Source organism: Thamnophis sirtalis, unplaced genomic scaffold, assembly GCF_051295495.1.
Source record: "Thamnophis sirtalis isolate CommonGarterSnake01/CBP01778 unplaced genomic scaffold, rThaSir2_p1.2 scaffold_15, whole genome shotgun sequence".
NCBI classification, from domain to species: Eukaryota; Metazoa; Chordata; class Lepidosauria; order Squamata; family Natricidae; genus Thamnophis; species Thamnophis sirtalis.
The window spans coordinates 35830585-35853974 of NW_028261395.1; positions in this window are offsets into that span (position 1 = coordinate 35830585).

The following is a 23390-nucleotide window of genomic DNA, read 5'->3' on the forward strand; positions in this document are numbered from 1 at the left end:
AGACACATCTTTGATAATATCCGGCATACAGTTACTGATATTTTCCTTCATGGGAAAGCTCAGGCTATGTTGTAGAGGACATGATTACTACCCCAAAAGGCATAATCAGCACCATACATGATCTTCTGAAGATACGTTATGGACCAGGGGTGTCAAACTCAATTTCCTTGAGGGCCACATGAAGGCTGTGGTTGATCTTGAGGGTCTGGGCAGGCATGGCTGACTGGGTGGGCTGGTTGACACCAATCCCCAAACTGCTGGCATCTTTCCTCTTCACATTGGGTAGACCAGGCTGGAGCCAAGCTGACCTGATCTTTCAACTTTGCACTGGGTAGACTGGGCTGAAGCTACGTTGGCTTCAGGGATGGTTCCAGCTGTCACTACTGCTGGTTCGCTCAGGGACACACCACGCATGCGCACACTTGATGCACACTGCACGTGCATGCGCAGTACAACAAAAATTGCTCTGCGCATGTACAGAGGGTACAAAACATATGGTGGCCCCTACAGCACCACTGAGAGAAGCAATTCAGGGGCATGGCAGGTCTGGGTCACTGCCAGTTCCAGCGACCCAGGCTGCCAAGCTACTACCGGTTTGGCCAAACCAGGCCAAATTGGTAGGAACCCACCACTGGTTGGCTTGATCTTTCCTCTTCCCAGTGGGTAGACAACGTTGAAGCTATGCTTGCCTGATCTTTTTTCTTCACATTGGGTAGACCAGGATGGCCCCGCAGGCCAGATCCGACCACATCGCAGACTGGATCCAGCCACAGGACTTGATACCCCTGCTACAGACTATCTACCGTATTTTTGGAGTATAAGACGCACCAAGGTTTTGAAGAGGCAAATTAAAAAAAAACTTTTTGCACTCTGCAAACCTTCCCAAAACCAGTTCTTTTTCAAAATGAGGGCATGTATAGCCTTTAGGAGGTTGTAGTGTGCTCCTAGGGGGTGGGGGTGGGGCAAAAATGAGCATAAAATGGCCACTTTTTCATGAAAACAGGGCCAAAAAAGGGTATGGACAGCCTTTAGGAGGCTTATAGGGTGTTCCTGGGGGCAAAATTGAGCAAAAAATGGCCCATTTTTGCTCATTTCTGCCCTCCCCAGCCCCCAGGAGCTTTCTGAAAGCCTTCTAAAAGCTATGCACAGCCATTTTGGTGAACGGGCAGGGTTTCAGGAGGCCAACAATGCTCTATTCAGTGTATAAGATGCACCCAGATTTTCAGCCTCTTTTTTGAGGGAAAAGGGTGCATTTTATACTCCAAAAAATACAGTAGTTATAACCCACTGACTCCCCAGTTATTTCAACCAAAATTCTGCAAAGGTCACTGATACTTTGTTGAAGATGTGATTGGTTCCTTCACTGAGAATCAGCGTAGCAGGTTCCTTGGATTGAAACATTTTCAAACTTCTCCCCTGCGAGCTAACTTTTATGAGAACAAAAAATAAATCAGTGGATGAAGTAATTAGGCAATAGCTGAGTCATCCTTTAGGGTGAATCACCATGGCAGGAAAGGGTCAAAGTTAAACTCACATGAGTTCATTCTAACAAAGGTTCTTAGCGTGAGATCTAGCCAGAGCAAGGCAATAGCTTGTGTTTTGTTTATCCATGAATCAAGTTTTTGACAGTATTAAAGAGTGACCTTAGCAGAAAATATGAATTCATTGAACACATCACCAACCTGCACACTCAGTAAGAAAAGAAGCACAGTGTTCATTAAGTGATTTGTTATTGTCCATTAAATCAAAAGTGCCAAATATAAGAACAAGGGACATTCTCCGTCCCTTTTGGAATCCCAGTGAACACTGCATGAGACCACATGAATTATCAAATCAACTTCAGAGGCGGGAGTTTCCATGCCCTTAATAGACACAAAGGTTGACTCAATTCCTGGCTGTTATTGTCTGTCACAGCACAATATCTGCATGCTTAAAGCAACGCTGTGGTTTATCTTAACCATGGATTATTGACTGAGTCATAACAGTCTGTTTCATTCAATGCACTAACTATGAACTGTGGCTTACAGACAATAATGTTTTGGTTTATTTTACTTTGTTGTTTTTATTATAGTATTTTAATAGGCTTCCGGAGCTCCTAAAATGCCTTGAAAATTGTCCAAGTGGCCAAGTATTGATGGGAGTTGATGGTCCAAGGCTACTAGAAAGTGTTGTGTTGTCTGCTGATCAAGTGAAGCATATTAGTGTCTTTTCATTTGTGTTAATTTACTGCATTTACAACATAATATGTACTTTAGGAAAATATGTATTTATATGACCTCCCATCATATCAGTGGTGGGATTATTTTTTTACCACCGGTTCTGTGGGCGTGGCTTGGTGGGTGTGGCTTGGCAGGCATGGCAGGGAAGGATATTGTAAAATCTCTATTCCCTCCCCCCTCTAGGGAAAGGTTACTGCAAAGTCCCCATTTTCTCCCAATCAGCTGGGACTCGGGAGGCAGAGAATAGATGGGGGCGGGGCCAATCAGAGGTTATATTTATCGGTTCTCCGAACTACTCAAAATTTCTGCTACCGGTTCTCCGGAACTGTTCAGAACCTGCTGAATATCACCTCTGGGTCATATGTGCCATAACCCTCCATCCTCATCCTCATTCAAAGTTGGCAGACAAGACCCTCCTAGTTCATCTCACATTCCAATGAAAAGCCCACCAAATGGTTCTCACCAGTCCAGATCTTTTCATTCAGTGTGATGACCTGGGACGTGGCATGAAGACAACACAGCCAGAGAACTGGTATGAGTCCCTTTATTGGCACCAATTTTGCCCCCAATATCCCTTTTACTCTCCAGCCTGGCGAAAAGCTCTTCCACAAACCTGCAGATACTCCAGTTCAAACACTGTAAGCAGACTGATTGCAATCAATCACTCCAGCGGGGCATGATAATGAGTCCCACAAGTGAGGAATGATTCCAGCAAGACAAGATAAGCACACAAAATGATGGAAATAATTCAAACAGTCCCGAGGAATGCCAGGAATGTCAGGAATACAACTCTCAACACTATAGGAATTCAGTGTTTGTTCCCGACAAACGCCCCTCCCAACTGCCTCTCCTTTGTAAGTCGAGGACTACCCCAGAGGTGGGTTGCTGCCAGTTCAGCCCGGTTCGGCTGAACAGGTAGTGGAATTCAGGCCTGGGTCTCAGAACCAGCAGCGACCCAGGCCTACCACAGCCACGAGCTGGTTCTCTTGCTGCTGCTTGGGCACCACCATTTTGGATTTTAGTGACTGTGCATTCACAGTTCACCGTAAATTGTTCTGTACATACGCATTGAACAGCGTGGGTGGCATACTGGTAGTAAAACCGGCATCAACCAACCCTTGGACTACCCGTATGCTGAATAAGTTCTGTCTCTGCATTTGTTCCAAGTTCTCCACAGAAATGGATAAAACCACCCGTTTTCACTTTGCAAAAACTACATTAAATCCACGAGGAATGAGAAAGCAAAGAGGACGAAAAGAGGGCAGCAGAAGAGTAACCGTGGCAAACGTTTTCATGCCCAAATGCTTGCTTATGTATGTGACAATCGTTGCTTCTCCTTTATTTTCCCCACTAGCAGTCCTACAGGCTAGGATGTGAAATGTTTGCCTCTGGGGACGGAAGCCTGTTATTGTTGCTGGTTGTGTAGAATTGTGGGAAGATGGAACTCCATTAAGGGTGTTATAGACAGGAGTGTACCCAAGATGACTTCACACTGGATAAATGGATTTAATAGTTCGGCAGGAATGGGTTGAGGACTGCTAATGGAAACAAGGAAACAGCCGTTCCAATCACGAGGAAGCAATAAAGACTATTTGTAGAATACCTTACAGAGTTGATGCATCTAAGATTGTCATCATTTTCTGCTATGGCACATCATGCTGCAGCATGGTGCATAGCAGATAATTTTCTATTGGACAGGTACAGAAGCCAGAGAGCAGCAAACCTGGAAGGTTCAATCCATTGCTTTGGTTATCTTCCATTATAGATGCATAATCGGGAGGACAGCATCATTTGGCATCAGTCAGAACAGAGGAACAAGAGACAAAAGAAAAATCCACTTTCAGGACAAGAAACATCCACCAATTATACTGTGGCATTAGAAAGAGGGTTTTTTTTAAAAAAAAAAAAATTGGCTTATGTTTCTATGTGCATCCAGTTAAATAGCATCCAGTTTTGCTCATCACAATATAAAAAAGATGTTGAAACTCTGGAAAGACCACAGAGAAGAGAACCTACAGCAGGATTGGCAAACCTTTTTGGCTCTGAGTTCCCCGGAGTGCATGCGTGCACCAGAAAGCTCAGTTTCCAGTTTCTGGCATGCGCATAAATGCTGGTCACCTGGTCTTCCCATTTCTGGCTCACATGCGCACATGAAGACCAGCTGGCTGGCGTGCATGCATGCCAGGGAGCTGCTCTCCCAGTTTCTAGCACTCCATGCGTGCCAAGACCAGCTGACAGGTGCGCATGTGCACATCGGAAGCTGGAAGAGCAACGGGCAATGGCTGGTGTGCCTGGAGAGATGGCTTTGCGTGCCACTTCCAGCACACGTGCCATAAGTTCACCATCACAGCCCTAGAGAATAAAACAAATGAAAAATGGTTGCAGGAATTGGATACGTCTAATCTAGTAAAAGGAATGACTAGGGGTGACATGATAATGTTCCAATATTTGAGGGGCTGCCACAAAGGAAGTTTCTTCCAACTCTGTTATTCTGTCTCTCTCTGTCTCTCTCTCTCTGTCTCTCTCTGTCTCTCTGTCTCTCTCTCTGTCTGTGTCTCTCTCTGTCTCTGTCTCTCTCTCTCTCTGTCTCTCTCTCTCTGTCTCTCTCTCTGTCTCTCTCACTCTCTCTCTGTCTGTCTGTCTCTCTCTCTCTCCCTCCCTCCCTCCCTCCCTCCCTCCCTCTCTCTCTCTCTCATGCAACACACAGAAGTGTCCGGGCAAGTGGGCCAGTTCAGCCACACTGCATTGAACTGGGAGCAACCCACCTCTGGTTAGATTACAGTATTGAATGCTAACTCTGTCCATAGCCTTGAGTTCAATTTTCATTAGATCAATAGCACTTAGCAATAGAACATAGACTTATATACTGCTTTACAGTGCTTTACAACCCTCTCAATCTATTGCCCCCAACAGTGTGGGTCCTTATTTTACCGACCTCGGAAGATAGAAAGCTGAGTCAAGTTTGAGCCTGGTGAGATTCAAACTGCCAAATTGCAGGCCAAATGGCAGGAAGCAGAAGTAGCCTGCAGTATTGCACTCTAAACACTGGGTCACCATGGCTCAGTCTTTCATCTTTCTGAGATCGGTAAAATGAGGACCCAGATTGTTGGGGGAAATATGAAAATAATCCTTCTACCTTGTAAATGGCCCAGAGGGTGCTGTAAAATGCTATGGGGCAATATAAAAGCCTAAATGCTATTGCTGTTAAACATACACATATATGCAAGCAATAGATCAGCAACAGAACCACCTCGAGATCCCACCAGTCCCCCTAAGCCCCCAAGAATGAAGATTATATCAAGATGGACATAAGGGAATTGGGTGCATCAAGAGCGGAAAACATGTAGGTGGGATGTTCACTTTTACCTGTTTAACCTAATAAATAGATTTCCTTCCTTCCTCCACCCTCTTCTGTATAATCCAGAATTATTAATTTACTCAGCTAAGAACGAATGAACAAAAAACTGCAACTCTCAGCCATAGGTTGCGTTTCTAGGCCACAGATTGAGGGAGATGCTGGTTATGTCATTTAAAATGAGTCAGATGCAGGGGTGGGCTGCTACGGGTTTGCCCGGGGTCGGGAGAACCCATAGCTAACATTTTAACTGGTTCAGCGAACCTCCGGACCCCACCCCTAGCTGGCCTCTCCCACCCTACCCTGCCTCTCGCATGCCACCCTGCCCCTCCCAGGAGTCTCCACATCAGAGGTGGGTTACTTTCAGTTCAGACTGGTTCAGCCGTGTAAGTAGTAACTCGGCTGGTCAGGCCCCCAAACCAGTTCTATCAGCAATTCTGTAGGCGCTGCCATCTTGAAGCCGAGGTGGCGCAGTGGTTAAATGCAGCACTGCAGGCTACTTCAGCTGACTGCAGTTCTGCAGTTCGGCTGTTCAAATCTCACCGGCTCAGGGTTGACTCAGCCTTCCATCCTTCCGAGGTGAGTAAAAATGAGGACCCGGATTGTTGGGGGCGATATGCTGACTCTGTAAACCGCTTAGAGAGGGCTGAAAGCCCTATGAAGTGGTATATAAGTCTAACTGCTATTGCTAACTGCTATCTTGTTTTTTGTTTCTGCACATGCACAGAAGCAATTTTTTTACTACTGCACATCAAGTGCATTCATGAAGCACTTCCTTGAGTGAACCAGCAGTAACAGAAGCTCCACACGACCCATTTTGGATGCAAAGTAAGTGCAGGGCCCTTGTGGAGGCTTGGAGAGGGGGGAAAACACACCTCCTGGAAGTTCCAGAAGCCTCCGGAGCCCAGGAGAGGCAGTTTTCACCCTCCCGGAGGCTCAAGTAAGCCCCTAGAGCCTGGGGAGGGGGAAATGCCTCCCCCCCCCCGCCGTGCAGGAGCCAACTAAGCCACTCCTACCATGGCCACAGCCACCCAGCAACCAGGCAGAGAACCCGTTGCTGAAATTTTTGAAGCCTACCCCGGTCAGATGGCTATGCAACTTTCTTTCACATTTATATTAAACGACATGCCAAAAGAGGAAAATTATATATAACTACAATGCTTGTAATGATATACCTACAGCAACATCTTAAGCAGAAAGGCCATTCCGCTTTCCTCTCTTTAGCTCTCATCTCAATACATTTGCATGCACACTTTTAGACCAATACAAATCTTTGAGTACTCCAGATAAATATGAGAGTTTGCAAGTGAATCATCTAAAGGCCTGCCCAGGGCTAGGTGACATTGTTAATGGAGAGATGTCATTAGCTATGGTGATAGCAACTGCATAGTTACAGCCTTTTAGAGCACTCCAGCTCTCGAGATAGAGGAGACACTTTCTATGTATGATGGCGTTCTTCACAACTTCTGAATAGACACTTGGTTCTCCAACTCATAATAACAGAGTTGGAAGGAATCTTGGAGGTCTTGTAGTCCAACCCCCTGTTTAGGCAGGAAACCCTACACCATTTCAGACAAATGGTTGTCCAATCTCTTAAAAACTGCCAGTGTTGGAGCATCCACAACTTCTGGAGGCAAATTGTTCCACTGATTAATTGTTTTAGCTGTCAGGAAATTTTTCCTTAGTTCTAGTTTGCTTCTCTCCTTGATTAATTTCCACCCATTGCTTCTTGTCCTGCCTTCAGGTGCTTTTTGGAGCAGGGGTCCTTTGTGACAGCCCCTGAGATATTGGAACATTGCTATCATGTCTCCTCTAGTCCTTCTTTTCATTAAACTAGACATACCCAGTTCCTGCAACCTTTCTTCATATGTTTTAGCCTCCAGTCCCCTAATTATCTTTGTTGCTCTTCTCTGCACTCTTCAAAAGATGTTGAAACTCTTTCATCTTTTTTACATCGTGGCAACCAAACTGGATGCCATACTCTAAGTGTGGTCTTACCAAGGAATTATAAAAGGGTGTTAACACTTCATGTGATCTTGATTTTATCCCTCTGTTAATGCAGCCTGGAACTGTGTCCTCCCAGGGGCCTACATCCCCTTTGAATGGTCATTAAACTAATAGTTGCAAATCAGTACTTTCTGTAGGGACATTAGGGTACCACAAATATAAATATTCTTAGACCAGTTGATTTCTGTAGTCCACTTAACAGTATATTGCACATTGGCCACAGGCTCTCAGAAATAGTCCTTACATAATTGATTTATTTACCTCATGAAAGTGTCTGCATCCATCTCTACGTTACACCCTTCAAGCATGCTGCACCATCAGATTAATGCTTTAAGCATTTGTGTGTAGCATCAGAGTTGGGTTTTTTTTTTAACATTCCATAATTTTTTTCCCCTTCAGAAAACAAATTTATTAAAGGGATCTTTCAGACAGCTTAAATTAAATAATGTGGCATTAACAAATAAAGTTTTATATCTCGGGATGCCACAAGAAAGAAATTGCTGCAATATAAATAGCTATTTAATGCTATAACAGAAGGGGAGAAAGTCCATTTTTCTTTAGCTCCTGACAGCCATTTGTTATCTCTCCCCCTAGCCCACCCCCAGCGTCCACATTGCAAATCAGCCGGCAACCCTAGAGCAGAAATATCACAAATGTAAAGCAAGGGAATGTCATCTGTTCTCTGAGATATGGGATAATGCGTTTCGCAAGCAAACAACTATTCCCGTTCTTCCATTATGAACACACACACACACACACACACACACACACACACACACACACCCCGATTTGTCATGCCTATTTCAGAGAACTAAACCAAGATGGTTTTGATCCAACAAGACATGTGTTGTGGCCCGCCAGCGGCCAGCAAAGCTAGCAGCAGAGTCGGACAATGAGGAGGTTGGGGAGGGACAAGGGCTAGTCTGGAGGCTGGGGAAGGCTCAGATGAGGGCTCTGCATCAGAGGCAGAGGTGGGACCAAGGCCGTCTGGCAATTCTCAGCTGCCTTTGGAACTAGATAGCAGTGAGACAGAGGAACAGCTGGAGCCTATTCCCAGTGTGTGCATGTGTAGAGTTGCCAGAAGAAAAGAACAGCTAAGAAATCAGGGTTGACTTGGAAATAAAGCCGCAGGTGGATGGTGATGGGCTTTTGTAGGAAACAATTTGTTCATTTGTTTGTTTGTTTGTATAGAGACTCTATGCCAAGTCTTTCCTTGCACAGCACTGCATTTGGAAAATATTTACATGGCGGCTTTCCAAGCCTGATAAGGTCTGTGGTCCTAACTTCACCTTTGAAAGACTGTTTACCAGGCCTTTGCTGAATGTGAATGAGAGGAATTCACATTCATTTAATAAAAGGGGTTTTGTTGGGACCAGAAGCTTCACGCTTTTTGGGGAAACCTAGGTCAGAACAACATAGACATCACATGGTGCTAAAAAAATCATTCAAAGATACAGTTACTATGAATTCTATACATATTAGAAGCTTGATCTGCTCAGTTCTTTTTGATCAATATCTATTGCTTCTAAGTCCAGGGGTGTCCAAACATGATAATTTTAACCCTTGTGCACTTCAACTCCCAGAATTCTTCAGCCAGCCATGCTTTGGGAGTGAAGTCCACAAACCTCAAAGTCTCCAAGTTGGACATCATTATTCTAGTTAAAAGCAGCTTTCTTCTGTGCCTCTCCCCTAGTTTGCATCTTTCTGACAGATGATTCCATCTCGCACCTCTGCTCTTCTAGCCTTCTCCATTATCTTGAGTCTGAACTCTTGTTTCTTTGGATTCTGCTCCATCAACCTCACAATCTTGGCTCTTCCACCTATCTGTTCTGTTGTAAGGTCTCCATTAGCTTTTTGGCTTCAACTTAATGGGCATTAATGGTGCATTTAAATAAGAACATTTTTGGTCCCTGTACAGGGAAGATAGACATCTATGCATTTCACTGCTATCATGACTTATCTGGAGAATAAGCTCCTTTTTTAAAGACACACTGAACTACATGGGTTGGAGAAATCTCATATCATGCATTCCTAAAATGTAATTGGTTAATATGTGGGCCCTGAACCCAAATTAGCCTATATCTTGTCTCAATAAAGGAGAATATTTGTAGCCCAGGGTTGAAATGAGGGGTCTTGGTGATCTCTAAGCTTGGATGTTTTTTGCAAAAGTGCTGAATATCTGTAGCTTAAATGTAGGATGGGGGCGAAGGTTCATTCTCTGAGCTTGTGGGTTGGTTTCTGAACATTTCATTACCAGATATTACCAGGCTGGGTAACATCTTCGGCAGAATTTAGAGAGTGTCAGTATTCTTCTGTTTATAAGGGATTCAGGTGTGGGTGTGTCAAGTGGGTATGTCTTGTGATGGGTCAGATGAGATTCATCAGTGGGAGTCTTGTGACAGGTCTTGTGATAGGGAGGTTACATCAAGTCAGGATCATTGGGAGGTAAATTGCTGGGGGGGGGGGCGTTGTGGGTTGGCTGAGGCTTGATACTGTCTCTGGTTGGCTGTGTTGTTGATTTGGATTCTGAAGGGTTTGTACAACCGGTTCCACCACAAATGCGCGAACGACAAAAGCGCGCCTGACTAAACCACGGTGACAAAACCGCGCCAACAAAACCATGCCGACGAATGAGCGCTGAAGCGCGCCGACAACAGCGTGCCGACAGAAGCGCGCTGTAACCTAACCCTAAACCTAACCCTAAACCTAACCCTAACCCTAACCCTAAACCTAACCCTAACCCTAACCCTAACCCTAACCCTAAACCCTAACCCTAAACCTAACCCTAAACCTAACCCTAAACCTAACCCTAAACCTAACCCTAAACCTAACCCTAAACCTAACCCTAAACCTTACCTTAACTTAAATTGCACTTCTGTCGGCGTGCTGTTGTCGGTGCGCTGTTGTCAGCGCGCTTTTGACATCGCGGTTTTAGCGCCGCAGTTTTGTCGCCGCGCTTTTGACGTTCGCGCTTTTGTCGGGTCACGTGTACAACCAGCCTCAAACCCTTCAGAATCCAAATCAAACACACAACCAACCAGAGACAGCACCAAGCCTTAACCAACCCACACAACTCTCCCCCACATCAGCAGGGGAAGCTTCTGAAGATCACGCAGCTCACAGCTGAGTCGCACAATCCTCGGAAGCTTTTTTTTTACTACCAGTTTGCAGAACCAGGGACAATTGTTCCTACCAGTTTGGCCGAACCAGGAGGATTTCACCCCTGGTCCCAGGGCAGCAACCATATTGAATTCTATGGTGTAGTGCAAAATCGGGTTTCCAATTTCAGTTATAGTAAAGGATGTATGTTTGTGTTTTTATTTTTATAGTTATAATGCACACTGAAAACAGCATTTAATTTCGTTATACCATGTGCAATGACAATAAAGTAAACTAACCAACTAACTACTATCAAATATACTGTAGTCCATCCACAGCAGGATTCTGTCTATCTTTTTCTACATCCATAACCAATCTACATGCCTCAGTTCTGACACACTCAACAACAGAGGATAATAAGCATAGAGCATTGGGGGAAAACTTGATTTTTATTTCAATTGTCGAAGCTATGTTTGAATCTTAGCACAGAGCCTAAAAACTGGTCTTGAGATAAAATACCTCATTAGCCAACTAGGCGTTTGTTCCCGAAGCAGTTTCCACATGCAGATGGAATTCAATGTCTTTCTCACCATGTGACAGATTTGTTATCCATGGCTGCTCCTGCTCTTTCCTTGAACCATTATTTTATTTTATCTCTCTCCAGCTGGGAGCCAGCAAAGAGAAGATCTTCTCCTTTGACTTTGGAGTGTTAGGATTTAAAAGAGCTGACCTGGGCAAGGATCAGATTTGACCCTAAACTGTCTTGCACTTTCCTATATCAACCTTCTGCTTTTTCCCAAGACCTATTACTGCTGATCCCTTGAAGCATTCAAGCTTTCTCACAGGCTGCCATCGGGATACAGGGGTAGAATTTACATTTGGGGCGACTGAGATTTGTGAGTCAAAGGAAGGAATAGGCAAACTAGAAGTGAAAATTGGGTAGGGCTAACAAGGGGGCATCTCTATAAGAATTACCTATTGTAAATTAATCATTACGTTGAATATATTACATAGATTTGTGTAATTATAATTTAATAGCACGTAAACTAACCATTCATTTTAGACATATATTTTCAGAAATTATTCGTGTTATCTTTAGTGGAGCATTATTATCCCAGGAAAATGTGTGAAAACATTAGCTATGAGTCTGTGACAGAGTAGATTTGCACAAATTACAGTTTCATGTTTCTTCCAAAAAAAGACAAGTATAGAACTATAAAGGAAGCATAACTTCATTGTAAATCCTTCCATAGTCTGTTCCCAGAAAAGGGCATTTTAATTGTTTTTACATGTTTCCACATTCTCTGACTTTTCAGTTCGATTCGGTGTAATTAAAAGCAACCAAGAAAAAACACTGAATGAACTAGAGTTGCAATTATTTTATTCAACACTTTCCATTGTTTGGATTTTTTTCTGGACCTTTAATTCCCTTGGTTTTTAACTGAAGCCCAGGTAACCATTATATTATTATCAGGGGTGGGTTGCTGCTGGCATTACTGCTGGTTCAGTGTGCATACGCATTTGCACCTAAAATGCGCATGCACACAAGGTTAGAAAAGGGGAAAAAAATTCTGCAATGAAGATTGTTCTGCGTACATGTAGAACCGAAAATCAAGATGGTGCCGCCACCAATAGAACCAGTTCAGGGATTCCACCAAAAAACCGCGAAGCCCTTATCCGCACCAACATAAGTGCGGAGGGCAAATCCGCGCCGTTCGAAGCGCTAAGGAAAAACGCGACCCTACCGCGATGACATAATCGCGGAGGGCAAATCCGTGCCTTGCGAAGAACTCAGCACCCTAAACCTAACCCTAACCCTAAACCTAACCCTAAACCTAACCCTAACCCTAACCCTAACCCTAAACCTAACCCTAACCCTAACCCTAAACCTAACCCTAACCCTAACCCTAAACCTAACCCTAAAGCAAACCCCTAAACCTAATCCTAACCCTTACCTTAATTTAAATCGGCTTTCTGCCGCCGCGCTGTTTTAAAGCGCCCTTCTGTCCCCGCGCTGTTGTCGCAGCGGTGATGACATGCGGTTATGACGTCGCGGCTTTAGTGACGCGGTTTTATCACCACTATTTTGACGAGCGCGGTTTTGTCGTGCCACGAGTTCAGGGGCATGGCAAGCCGAGTTACTACCTACTCGGCTGAACCGGGCCGAACCATTAGGAACCCACCTCTGATTATTATGCTCAAGAAAGTTTTATTTTGCTGAATTTCTGTCTATCAGATATAACATGCTCAGGGTCAAGCTCAGCCTGAACAGAGGTATAAAGATGTTCCAAACTCCTTACGAGATGAACATTAAAAGATAAAGACAACAAATCAATAACCAACTCGCCAACACAAAATGTAAAGAACTCAAGGTATGTTCCGAATTCATTCACCGTTAGGGGAAAAAAAACAATTCAACATAGGAAGGCAATAATAATAAGTTTTGCCTTTTCTGCTTAAGAAAACACAGTGCAATCTTATAACCTTGTTTGCTCATAGGAGACGAGCATCCTATGTATCGAAGTGCTCGTTCAGCTAGCATCTGAGGAAAGTGCGCATAAGATTGTGGTGTGAAACTCACCAATCGCATTAACATTACATGATTTTTCTCAAGGTCTCAAACCTTGCGGTTGAGAAACTTGGATTAGACCAGTGATGGCTAACCTTTTTCTAAAGGTGTGCCAAAATTGTGCGCGCCCATGCGTGCCCACCTAACTGCGCCTGCACGCAAAACATCCCCACCTGCGTATGCACACACAACACACACACACTGTGTACATGCAGACTTCTGGCTTGCCTGTTGGTCCGTTTTTTGCCCCCTCCCCCTTCCAGGTTTCAGGAAAGCCTCCGGAGCCTGGGGAGGGAGAAAAATGGCCCAACTTCCGGTTAACCTGTTGGACCTGTTTTTTGCCCTCCTTCAGGCTCTTTGCGGCTTTCCTGAAGCCTGGGGAGAGTGAAAAACAGCCTTCCCTAGCCCTCCAGAAGGCCGAAAATCAGCTGGCCAGCACACACATGTGCGCTGGAGCTGAGGGCTGCTGTGCCGGCAAATATGGCTCCGTGCACCGTTGTGACATGCGTACCATAGGTTAGCCATCACAGGATTAGACTATGTCAAATGTATCAAAGAGTAGCACAATCCCAAGAATGGACATTTTTCCCACCGGCAGATGAAATAATCTGTGGCCAGGTTTTGCTATGGTGTGTTTTGCATTTCACTGTCATCGACACATCCTCTCTGTGTAATTATGTGTGGGTATGTGGATGTGTGTAGAAAAAGAGGAGGGGTGTTTTTACCTCAGCCCCTTTCCCTCAGCTTGTCTAGGAGGCACCTGCAGCTGGGGAAAGTGATGGCTGACAGGGAGTGAGACATGGATGAAGGGAACTTGGTCCGTGTGGGTGCTTTGCTACCTCATTATCTCATGGATCTCTGTGCTTTTCAAAGAGCCACATTATTTCCAATCCCCTTCATTTGCCAAAAGTAATTTAGGGACATTATTAAGACCACATGGCCCTTGACCTCCTCAATCTCTTTTGGGGGGGTGGGAGCTGCTGCCTCACTCTGTTCAAACTCCCCCTCCCTCCCTTTTCCTATTCACACTCCTTTCTTGGCATGGGGGGGTGGCTTTCGCCTCTATGGACAAAGCCACCAAGCAGCCTCACTGCCAACAGAACCTTGGCCCCAATTAGCAGCCTTCCCAAAGGGATAGGAATTTTAATTAGTAGACAAGTCAATTATATCAATGGACAGCCGTGCTTCTCATTATTTCTCAGTGCTCTGTTTCCAGGCCCCTTAAGTGGGCCAGTCTTGAAGGACGGAACCCTCCCAATCACATCCCACCCACAACACAACCATATCTAATCTCTCCAATCTGTTTAGGAGAAACAAAATGGGCCATGAAAGCCCCATTGTTAGCCAAGAAGCACCTCCTTATTTCCTAGCTTCCTTTCTGATATTAACACCAGAAGGAGACACAGCTTCATCTTTCTTTCTTTTTTCTTTTTTTTCCCTTTTTTTTTTTTTTTTTTGCCTCAGTGGGAAAATTTAAGGAGCAAAAAGAAAAGTAGCATCCTTGGTCCAAAACGGAGACCTCCAACTTCCATGAGAAAGTTATAATGATATCCGCAGGAGCAGGGGTGAAATTCAGCAGGTTCTGACAGGTTTTGGAGAACCGGTAGTGGAAATTTTGAGTAATTTGGAGAAGCAGCAAATACCACCTCTGGCTGGCCCCAGAGTGGGGTGGGAATGGGGATTTTGCAATATCCTTTCCCCAGGAGTGAGGAGGGAATGAAGATTTTGCAGTATCCTTCCCCTGGAGTGAGGAGGGAATGGAGATTTTACAGTATCCTGCCCCTGGAGTGAGGAGGGAATGGAGATTTTGCAGTATCCTTCCCCTGGAGTGAGGAGGGAATGGAGATTTGGCAGTATCCTTCCCCTGGAGTGGGGAGGGAATGGAGATTTGGCAGTATCCTTCCCCTGGAGTGAGGAGGGAATGGAGATTTGGCAGTATCCTTCCCTTGGAGTGAGGAGGGAATGGAGATTTGGCAGTATCCTTCCCCTGGAGTGGGGAGGGAATGGAGATTTGGCAGTATCCTTCCCCTGGAGTGAGGAGGGAATGGAGATTTGGCAGTATCCTTCCCTTGGAGTGAGGAGGGAATGGAGATTTTGCAGTATCCTTCCCCTGGAGTGAGGAGGGAATGGAGATTTGGCAGTATCCTTCCCCTGGAGTGAGGAGGGAATGGAGATTTGGCAGTATCCTTCCCTTGGAGTGAGGAGGGAACGAAGATTTTGCAGTATCCTTCCCCAGGAGTGAGGAGGGAATGAAGATTTTGCAGTATCCTTCCCTTGGAGTGAGGAGGGAATGGAGATTTTGCAGTATCCTTCCCCTGGAGTGAGGAGGGAATGGAGATTTTGCAGTATCCTTTCCCTGTCATGCCCACGAAGCCACATCCACCAAGCCACGCCCACAGAACCAGTAGTAAAAAAAAATGAATTTCACCACTGCGCAGCAAGTTGTGTTTGTCCTCCTAAGTGTAACATTGCCCATCTGGTCCAACCCTTTGGGGTGGCCTGCCAAGGTTTTTAGTCTGTTGAGAGGTGTGTGAGATGTGTTTTAAAACCAGGTTTTGGAACACATTTCCAAAACACACTAAGGGCCTTTGACCCTCCTTGCCATTTGCAAAGCTCTAAATTCCATCTTATTTTCCTGGGCTCCAAGATCACTGCAGATGGGGACTGCAGCCAATAAATTAAAAGACGCTTGCTCCGGGGGAGAAAAGCTATGGCAAATCTAGACAGCATACTGGAAAGCAGAGACATCACCCTGCCAACAAAAGTGTGTATAGTCAAGGTTATGGTTTTCCCAGTTGCAATGGATGGCTGTGAAAGTTGGACCATAAGGAAGGCTGAGCACCAATAATTGAGGCCTTTGAACTATGGTGCTGGAGAAGACTCCTGAGAGTCCCCTGGACTACAAGGTGATCAAACTAGTCAGTCCTAGAGGAGATCAACCCTGACTGCTATTTAAAAGGACAGATTCTGAAGATGAAACTCAAATACTTTGGCCACCTTATGAGAAAGAAGGACTCACTGGAGAAGAGCCTCATGCTGGGAACAATTGAGGGCAAAAGAAGAAGAGGACAACAGATAATGAGGTGGCTGGATAGAGTCACTGAACCAGTAGGCGTGAGCTTAAATGAACTCCAGAGGATGGTAGAGGACAGGAAGGCCTAGAGGAACATTGTCCATGTGGTTTCAAAGGGTCGGACACGACTTCACAACTAACAATAAAACCCCATCTTACAACATAGAGCATGGAATAATACCATTTCAGAAATATTGTTGTTGAGTCTTTCTTTGAAAGCCTCCTGTGATGAAGTACCCAGAACTTCTGGAGGCAAGCTGTTCCATTGGATGATTGATTAATTATTTTAACTGTCAGGAAATTTCTCCTTAGTTCCAGTTTGATTGCTTCCTTGATTTGTTTCCATCCATTGTTTATTGTCTTGCCTTCTGGTTCTTTGGAAAATAAATTGATCCCCTCTTCTTTGTGGCAGCCTCTCAAATATCGGAGCACTATCTTGCCACGCGTGCACGCACACACACACACAAACACAAACACACATACACACACACAAACACCAGTTCTTCTTTTCATTAGACTAGCTATACGGAATCCCTTTAACTGTTCTTCGTATGTTTTAACCTCCAGCCTCCTAATCATTCTTGTTGCTCTTCTCTGCACTCTTTCCTGAGTCTCAACATCTTTTTTATATTGTACAGTGATCACTATAAAAAAAATCTTGTTTAAGTGGGCTCTTGTTATGGCAACCCTTGTTCATATAATACATTGTGATATGGATATTCTGTTATTTATAGCTCTTGTAGATTGTTACTGCTAAGGGTCTATACCAGGCTTGTCAAAATGGTGGCCTGCAGGCCATATGTGTCACATGCCTACCGGCCAGCTCTGCATAGGCAAAAAATGGCACGATACGTCATGTGCAGAGGGGGGTTCCTACCAGTTCGGACCGGTTCACTGAGTAGGTAGTAACTCAGCCTGCCGCGCCCCTGAACCGGTTCTCTCAGCAGCACCGTAGGCACTGCCATCTTGTTTTTTGCTTCTGCGCATGCGCAGAAGCATTTTTAGTACTGTGCATGTGGACATCGTGTGCCTCAGGCATGCTCGTGCAATGTGTCCCTGAGTGAACTGGCAGTAGCAGCAGCCGGAACCCATCCCTGGTCATGTGATGCAATCGTGTTTGACATCCATGGTCCATACAATAAAAATATAATATATTTTTTATTGTATAGTCCCTTGGCAGTAACAATCTACAATCAACAAGATAGTAAAATCATCCATGAGGAACTAAGCAGTGGTTAAGGAATTGGTATTTGCACAATATGCTATGCCTATGATCAATCACATTGGCTTGAGGCTATGCTATGCCACCAATGAGCCAACCCCATGTCACTTAGCAAGTTGTGCCCCCCCCACAAATGCCACATGTGTTTGAAAATACTACCTGCTCCCTTTCCACAGCCTAAACATCAGCTGCCTGAGTTATTGTTTCAAAATGCCTACCTAGAAATAGCAAAATCAATGCAACACCATAGGTGCTCTGATTTCTGATTATCTCCATTTGATGCTAAGCTTTTTAGCTGCATTCTGCTTTTGTTGATTTGAGTTGTGTGTCCAGGCCATGATTTAAGAAATTGCTTCAACATACATCAAAGACTCTAGTAGTCACCCATCCCTGGGGAATATTTAACTTTCGGTTGATGGTCTCCCATGCCAATTCACAACTTTCGTGTTGAGGATTTAGAACATCTCCCAGCTGGGATGCTCCAGCTATGCAATTCAAATTTCATTTGGAGAACATTAGATACAGTAACTCCATCAAAGCAAATCTGAGAATCAAAGCAGGAACTTCAAATCGAATATCTGACAGGCATCCCATCAAAGCAGAGTGCTTTCCCATTTCTTCTGGGGCTGTCAAACTCCTGGCCTGCAAGCCAGATGTGTCATCTGCTGACCACCTCCACACCTGGTTTAGCAAAAGCCCCAATACATCACATGGCGCTGTTGTGATGGCGTGAGTTTGACACCCATGTTATAGAAAATTTTGAAACATAGGAAAATTTGATAGGATTTATGCTCCCTAACTCAACTCATGCTAGATTAACACTCTGGGATAATTGTCTATGGAGATTTCAGTCATCCAGGTGCTTTTTCAAGAGGCAACTGGACTTTCAACTGACAACTGTTGAATGGTTCCAAGAAGGCCCTGCACCAGAGGTGGTATTCAGCCAGTTCGGACCAGTTCACCCAAACTGGTAGTGGAAATCATAGGTGGGCTGCTCACCCACCCCGGCTCTATGCCGTTCTACTTACACACATGTTCAAGCTGTGCACATGCGTGCAAGCCACACACATGAGCGAAATGCATGCACAAAAGACTATGCATGCATTGATAGGGCATGTGTGAGTGAAGCGTGCCATTCATGCTCACATTTGCGAACTGATAGGGAAAGTGACTACCACCCCTGCTCTGTACCCATCTGCACTATTCAGGTGACCCTGACAACATAGATAAACCTCCAGGTTAGGGTTAGGATCTCTAAAAGAATGCAAATCATCAGCAGTCTGCAAGGAGTATAAATCCTTCCATTCCCTGTGAAGAAGTTTCTTGCATGAGAAGCGAAACTTAAAATGATGATGATGATGATGATGATGATGATGATGACGACAACAACAACCCCGCCAAGGAGCTTTACCTTGTCGTGGTGGTGGGGTGTGCGCACTCTAATGATCCTAAGGGATATGCTGATCAGATACAACCATTTCAGACAGGTCTTAGGTGAAGGGCCAGACAAAATTTGCTCCACAACCCATTCAAATATGGAGTGAGGAGGGAATGGAGATTTTGCAGTATCCTTTCCCTGTCACACCCATGAAGCCACATCCACCAAGCCATGCCCACAGAACCAGTAGTAAAAAAAACCCGCTACCACTGACAATCATTTTGAAGAAGATGAACTATGGATACGAACTTGCAAAGAAAGGACTGAAAATTTCACACTTGGTGTACATGGATGATTTGAAGCTGTTTGGTAAAACAGAACCTGAACTGAATTTATTAATTGAAAGCACAAAAGAATTTAGCCAAGACATTGGTATGCAGTTTGTAATTGACAAATGTGCAACAATGGCAACCAAAGCAGGCAAGGTCATAGAAGATGATGGAATAAAAATTGAGAATGAAGAAATGATAAAGGTAGTAAAACCAGAAAAAGGTTACATGTACTTGGGGATTGTAGAGACCTCTGACTTAATGCATAATAAAGTCAAGGTATTAACTTCAGCCAAATACATTCGACGAATTTGCAAGATATTAAAGTCCAAATTGAGTGGAGGAAACATCATAAAAGCCATAAATACCTGGGCTATACCTGTGATACTCTGCAGGAATAATTGACTGGACCCAGATGGAGTTGGACAATTTGGACAGAAAAACAAGAAAGCCTATGACAATGAATCATGCTTTGGTTCTTTGGATTTGAAACAGAGATGCGCACTGCCCCCTAGAGTTGGGAATGATTAGCACATATGTGCAAGGGGACCCTTTACCTATACCTTTATGCTGCCTAAGAAATGGGAAAATGTGTTAACTTTGGTGCCCAAACCCTCATTAAATCTTAAATTATGTAACAAAAATTGTATATTTGGATCCCATTGCATTTATATAGAAAAGAAACCAGTTGTTGGAAATACAATTAACATAGCCCTTCTTTAAAATAATCATTTTTCAGTCTCCTGGGAAGAGATAATTATATATCTTTACAAGTATAAAGTCCTAGGCTCAATACTGCATAGCTCCCACTTACATATTTTTAAACATGCTTCTAAGATGGAAGCTATCCAACCCCCCAAAAACTTTATAGATTTTAGAGTCTATAAATCAGGTTTCTTATTCATCTCTTAGCTCCCTTATTCAGCTGGAATTTAAGCTGCAGCATCTTAAGTGTCCATCTGAGTCTTTGTCACCTCAGATACTGATTGAAGTAGATTCTTTGAGGAACCCCTTTGATCTCCTTTCCCAGCATTAGCTGATCTCCTTCTGGATAGAGCCATAGTTGTCCTTCAACTATACACTGAATCTGGGGCTTAAATCTTTGAACAGATAGAACCAGAGTTTCCCATATTGAATCAGAATCTTTATTACAGAGGTTGTTAAGGTAATGATTTAATAGCTGAACAGCTGTTGTAATATTGAAATGATGATGCAATGAGAATGAGTCAGCAGGGTTATTCAACTGTTATCACTTTAAAAGGCTATATTATAAGAGAAGCCCTGTTGGGGGCATATCTCTCCCCCTACGCGCTTCCGTGCTATAGTTGATGATTGATTGCCTGACTTTGCCTAGTATGTGTATGTATATATTCCTTGTAGATAAACCACTATTTATTATTACCATCCTCTCTTTGGTGTTATTGCTCCTGGGTTGTCTCACAGTCGCACTGTGCGCACTTTGACAGAGGTCAGAGACCAGCTTTCCTTACAGCTCTGAATTCCCTTCTCCTACTCTATTCCAAAATACTTTTATAACTTTATACATAGGGAATTCCTCACCTGGTTTGAACAGGCAAAATGTGACAATTGGTAGATACATTGGCATCCCCTGGAAAGATCACACTTGAATATGATCTGATGTAGAAGTCAAATCGGTTTCACACATACTGGTAGATGATGCCTGAAAAACAGTCTTAGTGGACAACCACTTAAATATGAGCCAGCAGTGTGCTGCAGCTGCCTAAAAAGCCAATGCATTCCTAGGCTGCATTAACCGAGGGATAGAATCAAAATCATGGGAAGTGTTAATACCACTTTATAATGCCTTGGTAAGGCCACACTGGAATGTTGCATCCAGTTTCGGTCACCATATTATAAATAAGATGTAGAGACTCTGTAAAGAGTGCAGAAAAAAACAAAAAGATGATTAGGGGGGTGGAGGCTAAAACATATGAAGAAGGGTTGCAGAAATTGGGTATGTCTAATTTAATGAAAAGAAGGGCTAGGGACATGATAGCAGTGGTCCAATATCTAACAAGCCACCACAAAGAAGAGGAAATCAATCTATTCTCTAAAATACCTGAAGCAGAAGTGGTATTCTGCCAATTCGACGGGTTCAGGCTAACTGGTAGAGGCAGCGGCGGGAGGCTCCGCCCACCTGCCCAGATGGGGCTCATCACAGACGCTCTGCAGAAACCCCACATGCACTCCCAGTTCCGAACTGGTAGCAAAATTAAGAGCATTTCATGCCTAACCTGAAGGCAGCATTAAAAGCAATGGATGGAAACTAATCAAGGAGAGAATGAATCTAGAACTAAGGAGAAATTTCCTGATGGTTAGAACAATCAATCAGTGGGATGCCTCCAGAAATTGTGGGTGCTACATCATTGGAGTTTTTTAAGAAGAGATAGGCCAACCATTTGTCTGAAATGGTATAACTTCTCCTGCTTGAGCAGGGATTGGACTAGAAGACTACCAAGGTCCTTTTTAATTCTGCTATTCTGACAGAACTCAAAAAACACCAATAGTCAAACCTTAATTGTTCCTCTGATTATGATTTTATTCCTAGGCAATCGGACTTCAGCTATTTCCAACAAAGTCTTAATAATAACCATAGCTTGTAAAAATCAAGGGGTACTTCCCTTAATGCTTCACACTTTCTATATACCGTATTTTTTGAAGTATAAGACGCACCTTCTTCTCTCAAAAAAGAGGGTGAAAATCTGGGTGCGTCTTATACACTGAATACAGCATTTTTGGCCCACCCAAAACCCTGCCCCCTTCACCCAAATGGCTGTGCAGAGCCTTTAGGAGGCTTCTAGAGTGCTCCTGGGGACTGGGGAGAGCAGAAATGACCGAAAAATGAGGTGTTTTTTTGCTCGATTTTGGGCCCCCCCCTCCAGCCCCCAGGAGCACCCTATAAGCCTCCTAAAGCAGTATTTCTCAACCTTGGCAACTTGAAGATGTCCGGACTTCAATTCCCAGAATTCCCCAGCCAGCGAATGCTGGCTGGGGAATTCTGAGAGTTGAAGTCAGGACATCTTCAAGTTACCAAGGTTGAGAAACACTGTCCTAAAGGCTATGCATGCCCCCCCCTTTTTTTTTTCAAAAAATGGACCTGTTTTCGTGAAAAACTGACCATTGTTTGCTCATTTTTGCCCCACACCCACACCCTAGGAGCACCCTACAAGCCTCCTAAAGGCTATTCATACCTCTTAAAAAAAAAAAAAACACAGGCCCATTTTCACAAAATACAGGCTGTTTTTGGGAAGTCTGCAGATTTTAAAAACTTTTTTTTAAATTTGCCTCTTCAAAATCTTGGTGCGTCTCATACTCCGAAAAATTCTATTTCATTTTAGTTATACATGATTGTTTTATATCTGGTTTTAATCTTTTATTTTTTTAAAAAAATGGTCAGGGACTCTTCATAAATAAGGACATATTATATATTTGACTTTGGAACAAAGTATGTTTTTGGATGCACCCATTCTCTTGAACCCTATACCTACTCTGTGGAAATGGACAACTGGACAGTGGAAATGGTTTTCTTCTAGGCACTTACTGTGGCCAAGGGATAAATTCTTCCAAAATTGGAAAGGCATATGTATGGCCCAATTATGCAATGAATTGAAAAACATGATGTTAATTGCACCTACAAATGAGTTATCTAAAGACACGGATTATGCCTGGATAATTACAGTGAAGTATAGCTATATGTCACTGAACTCTTACAATATTTCATACGTACACATTTATATGTGCACGACAAGCACTCAAATAAACATTTCTCCATCATATTATTGCATTTTTATCCATTTTCCTCTCCCCCCACTCTTCTTAAACAAAGCAATAAAAGCAGGAAAAATGAAAGAGCAATCTGCTTCTTTTTGCCTTGATCATTGTAGCATCAGAGCGCCAATAGTACAATAAAAATAAAGCACCTGTGCTATTTAGTGACAGAAGAGAGAATGTAGGAAGGGGATTGAAAGGCATCCATGTGTGAAAACATCTGGGAAAGCAAATGAAAAGAATGGGGAGGAGGAGGAGGAGGAGGGAACAATTCCTAAAAATAAAAGGCATGTATTGGTACATCAGTCAACATCCTGTCTTGACTATTGCAATGTGCTCTACATGGGGCT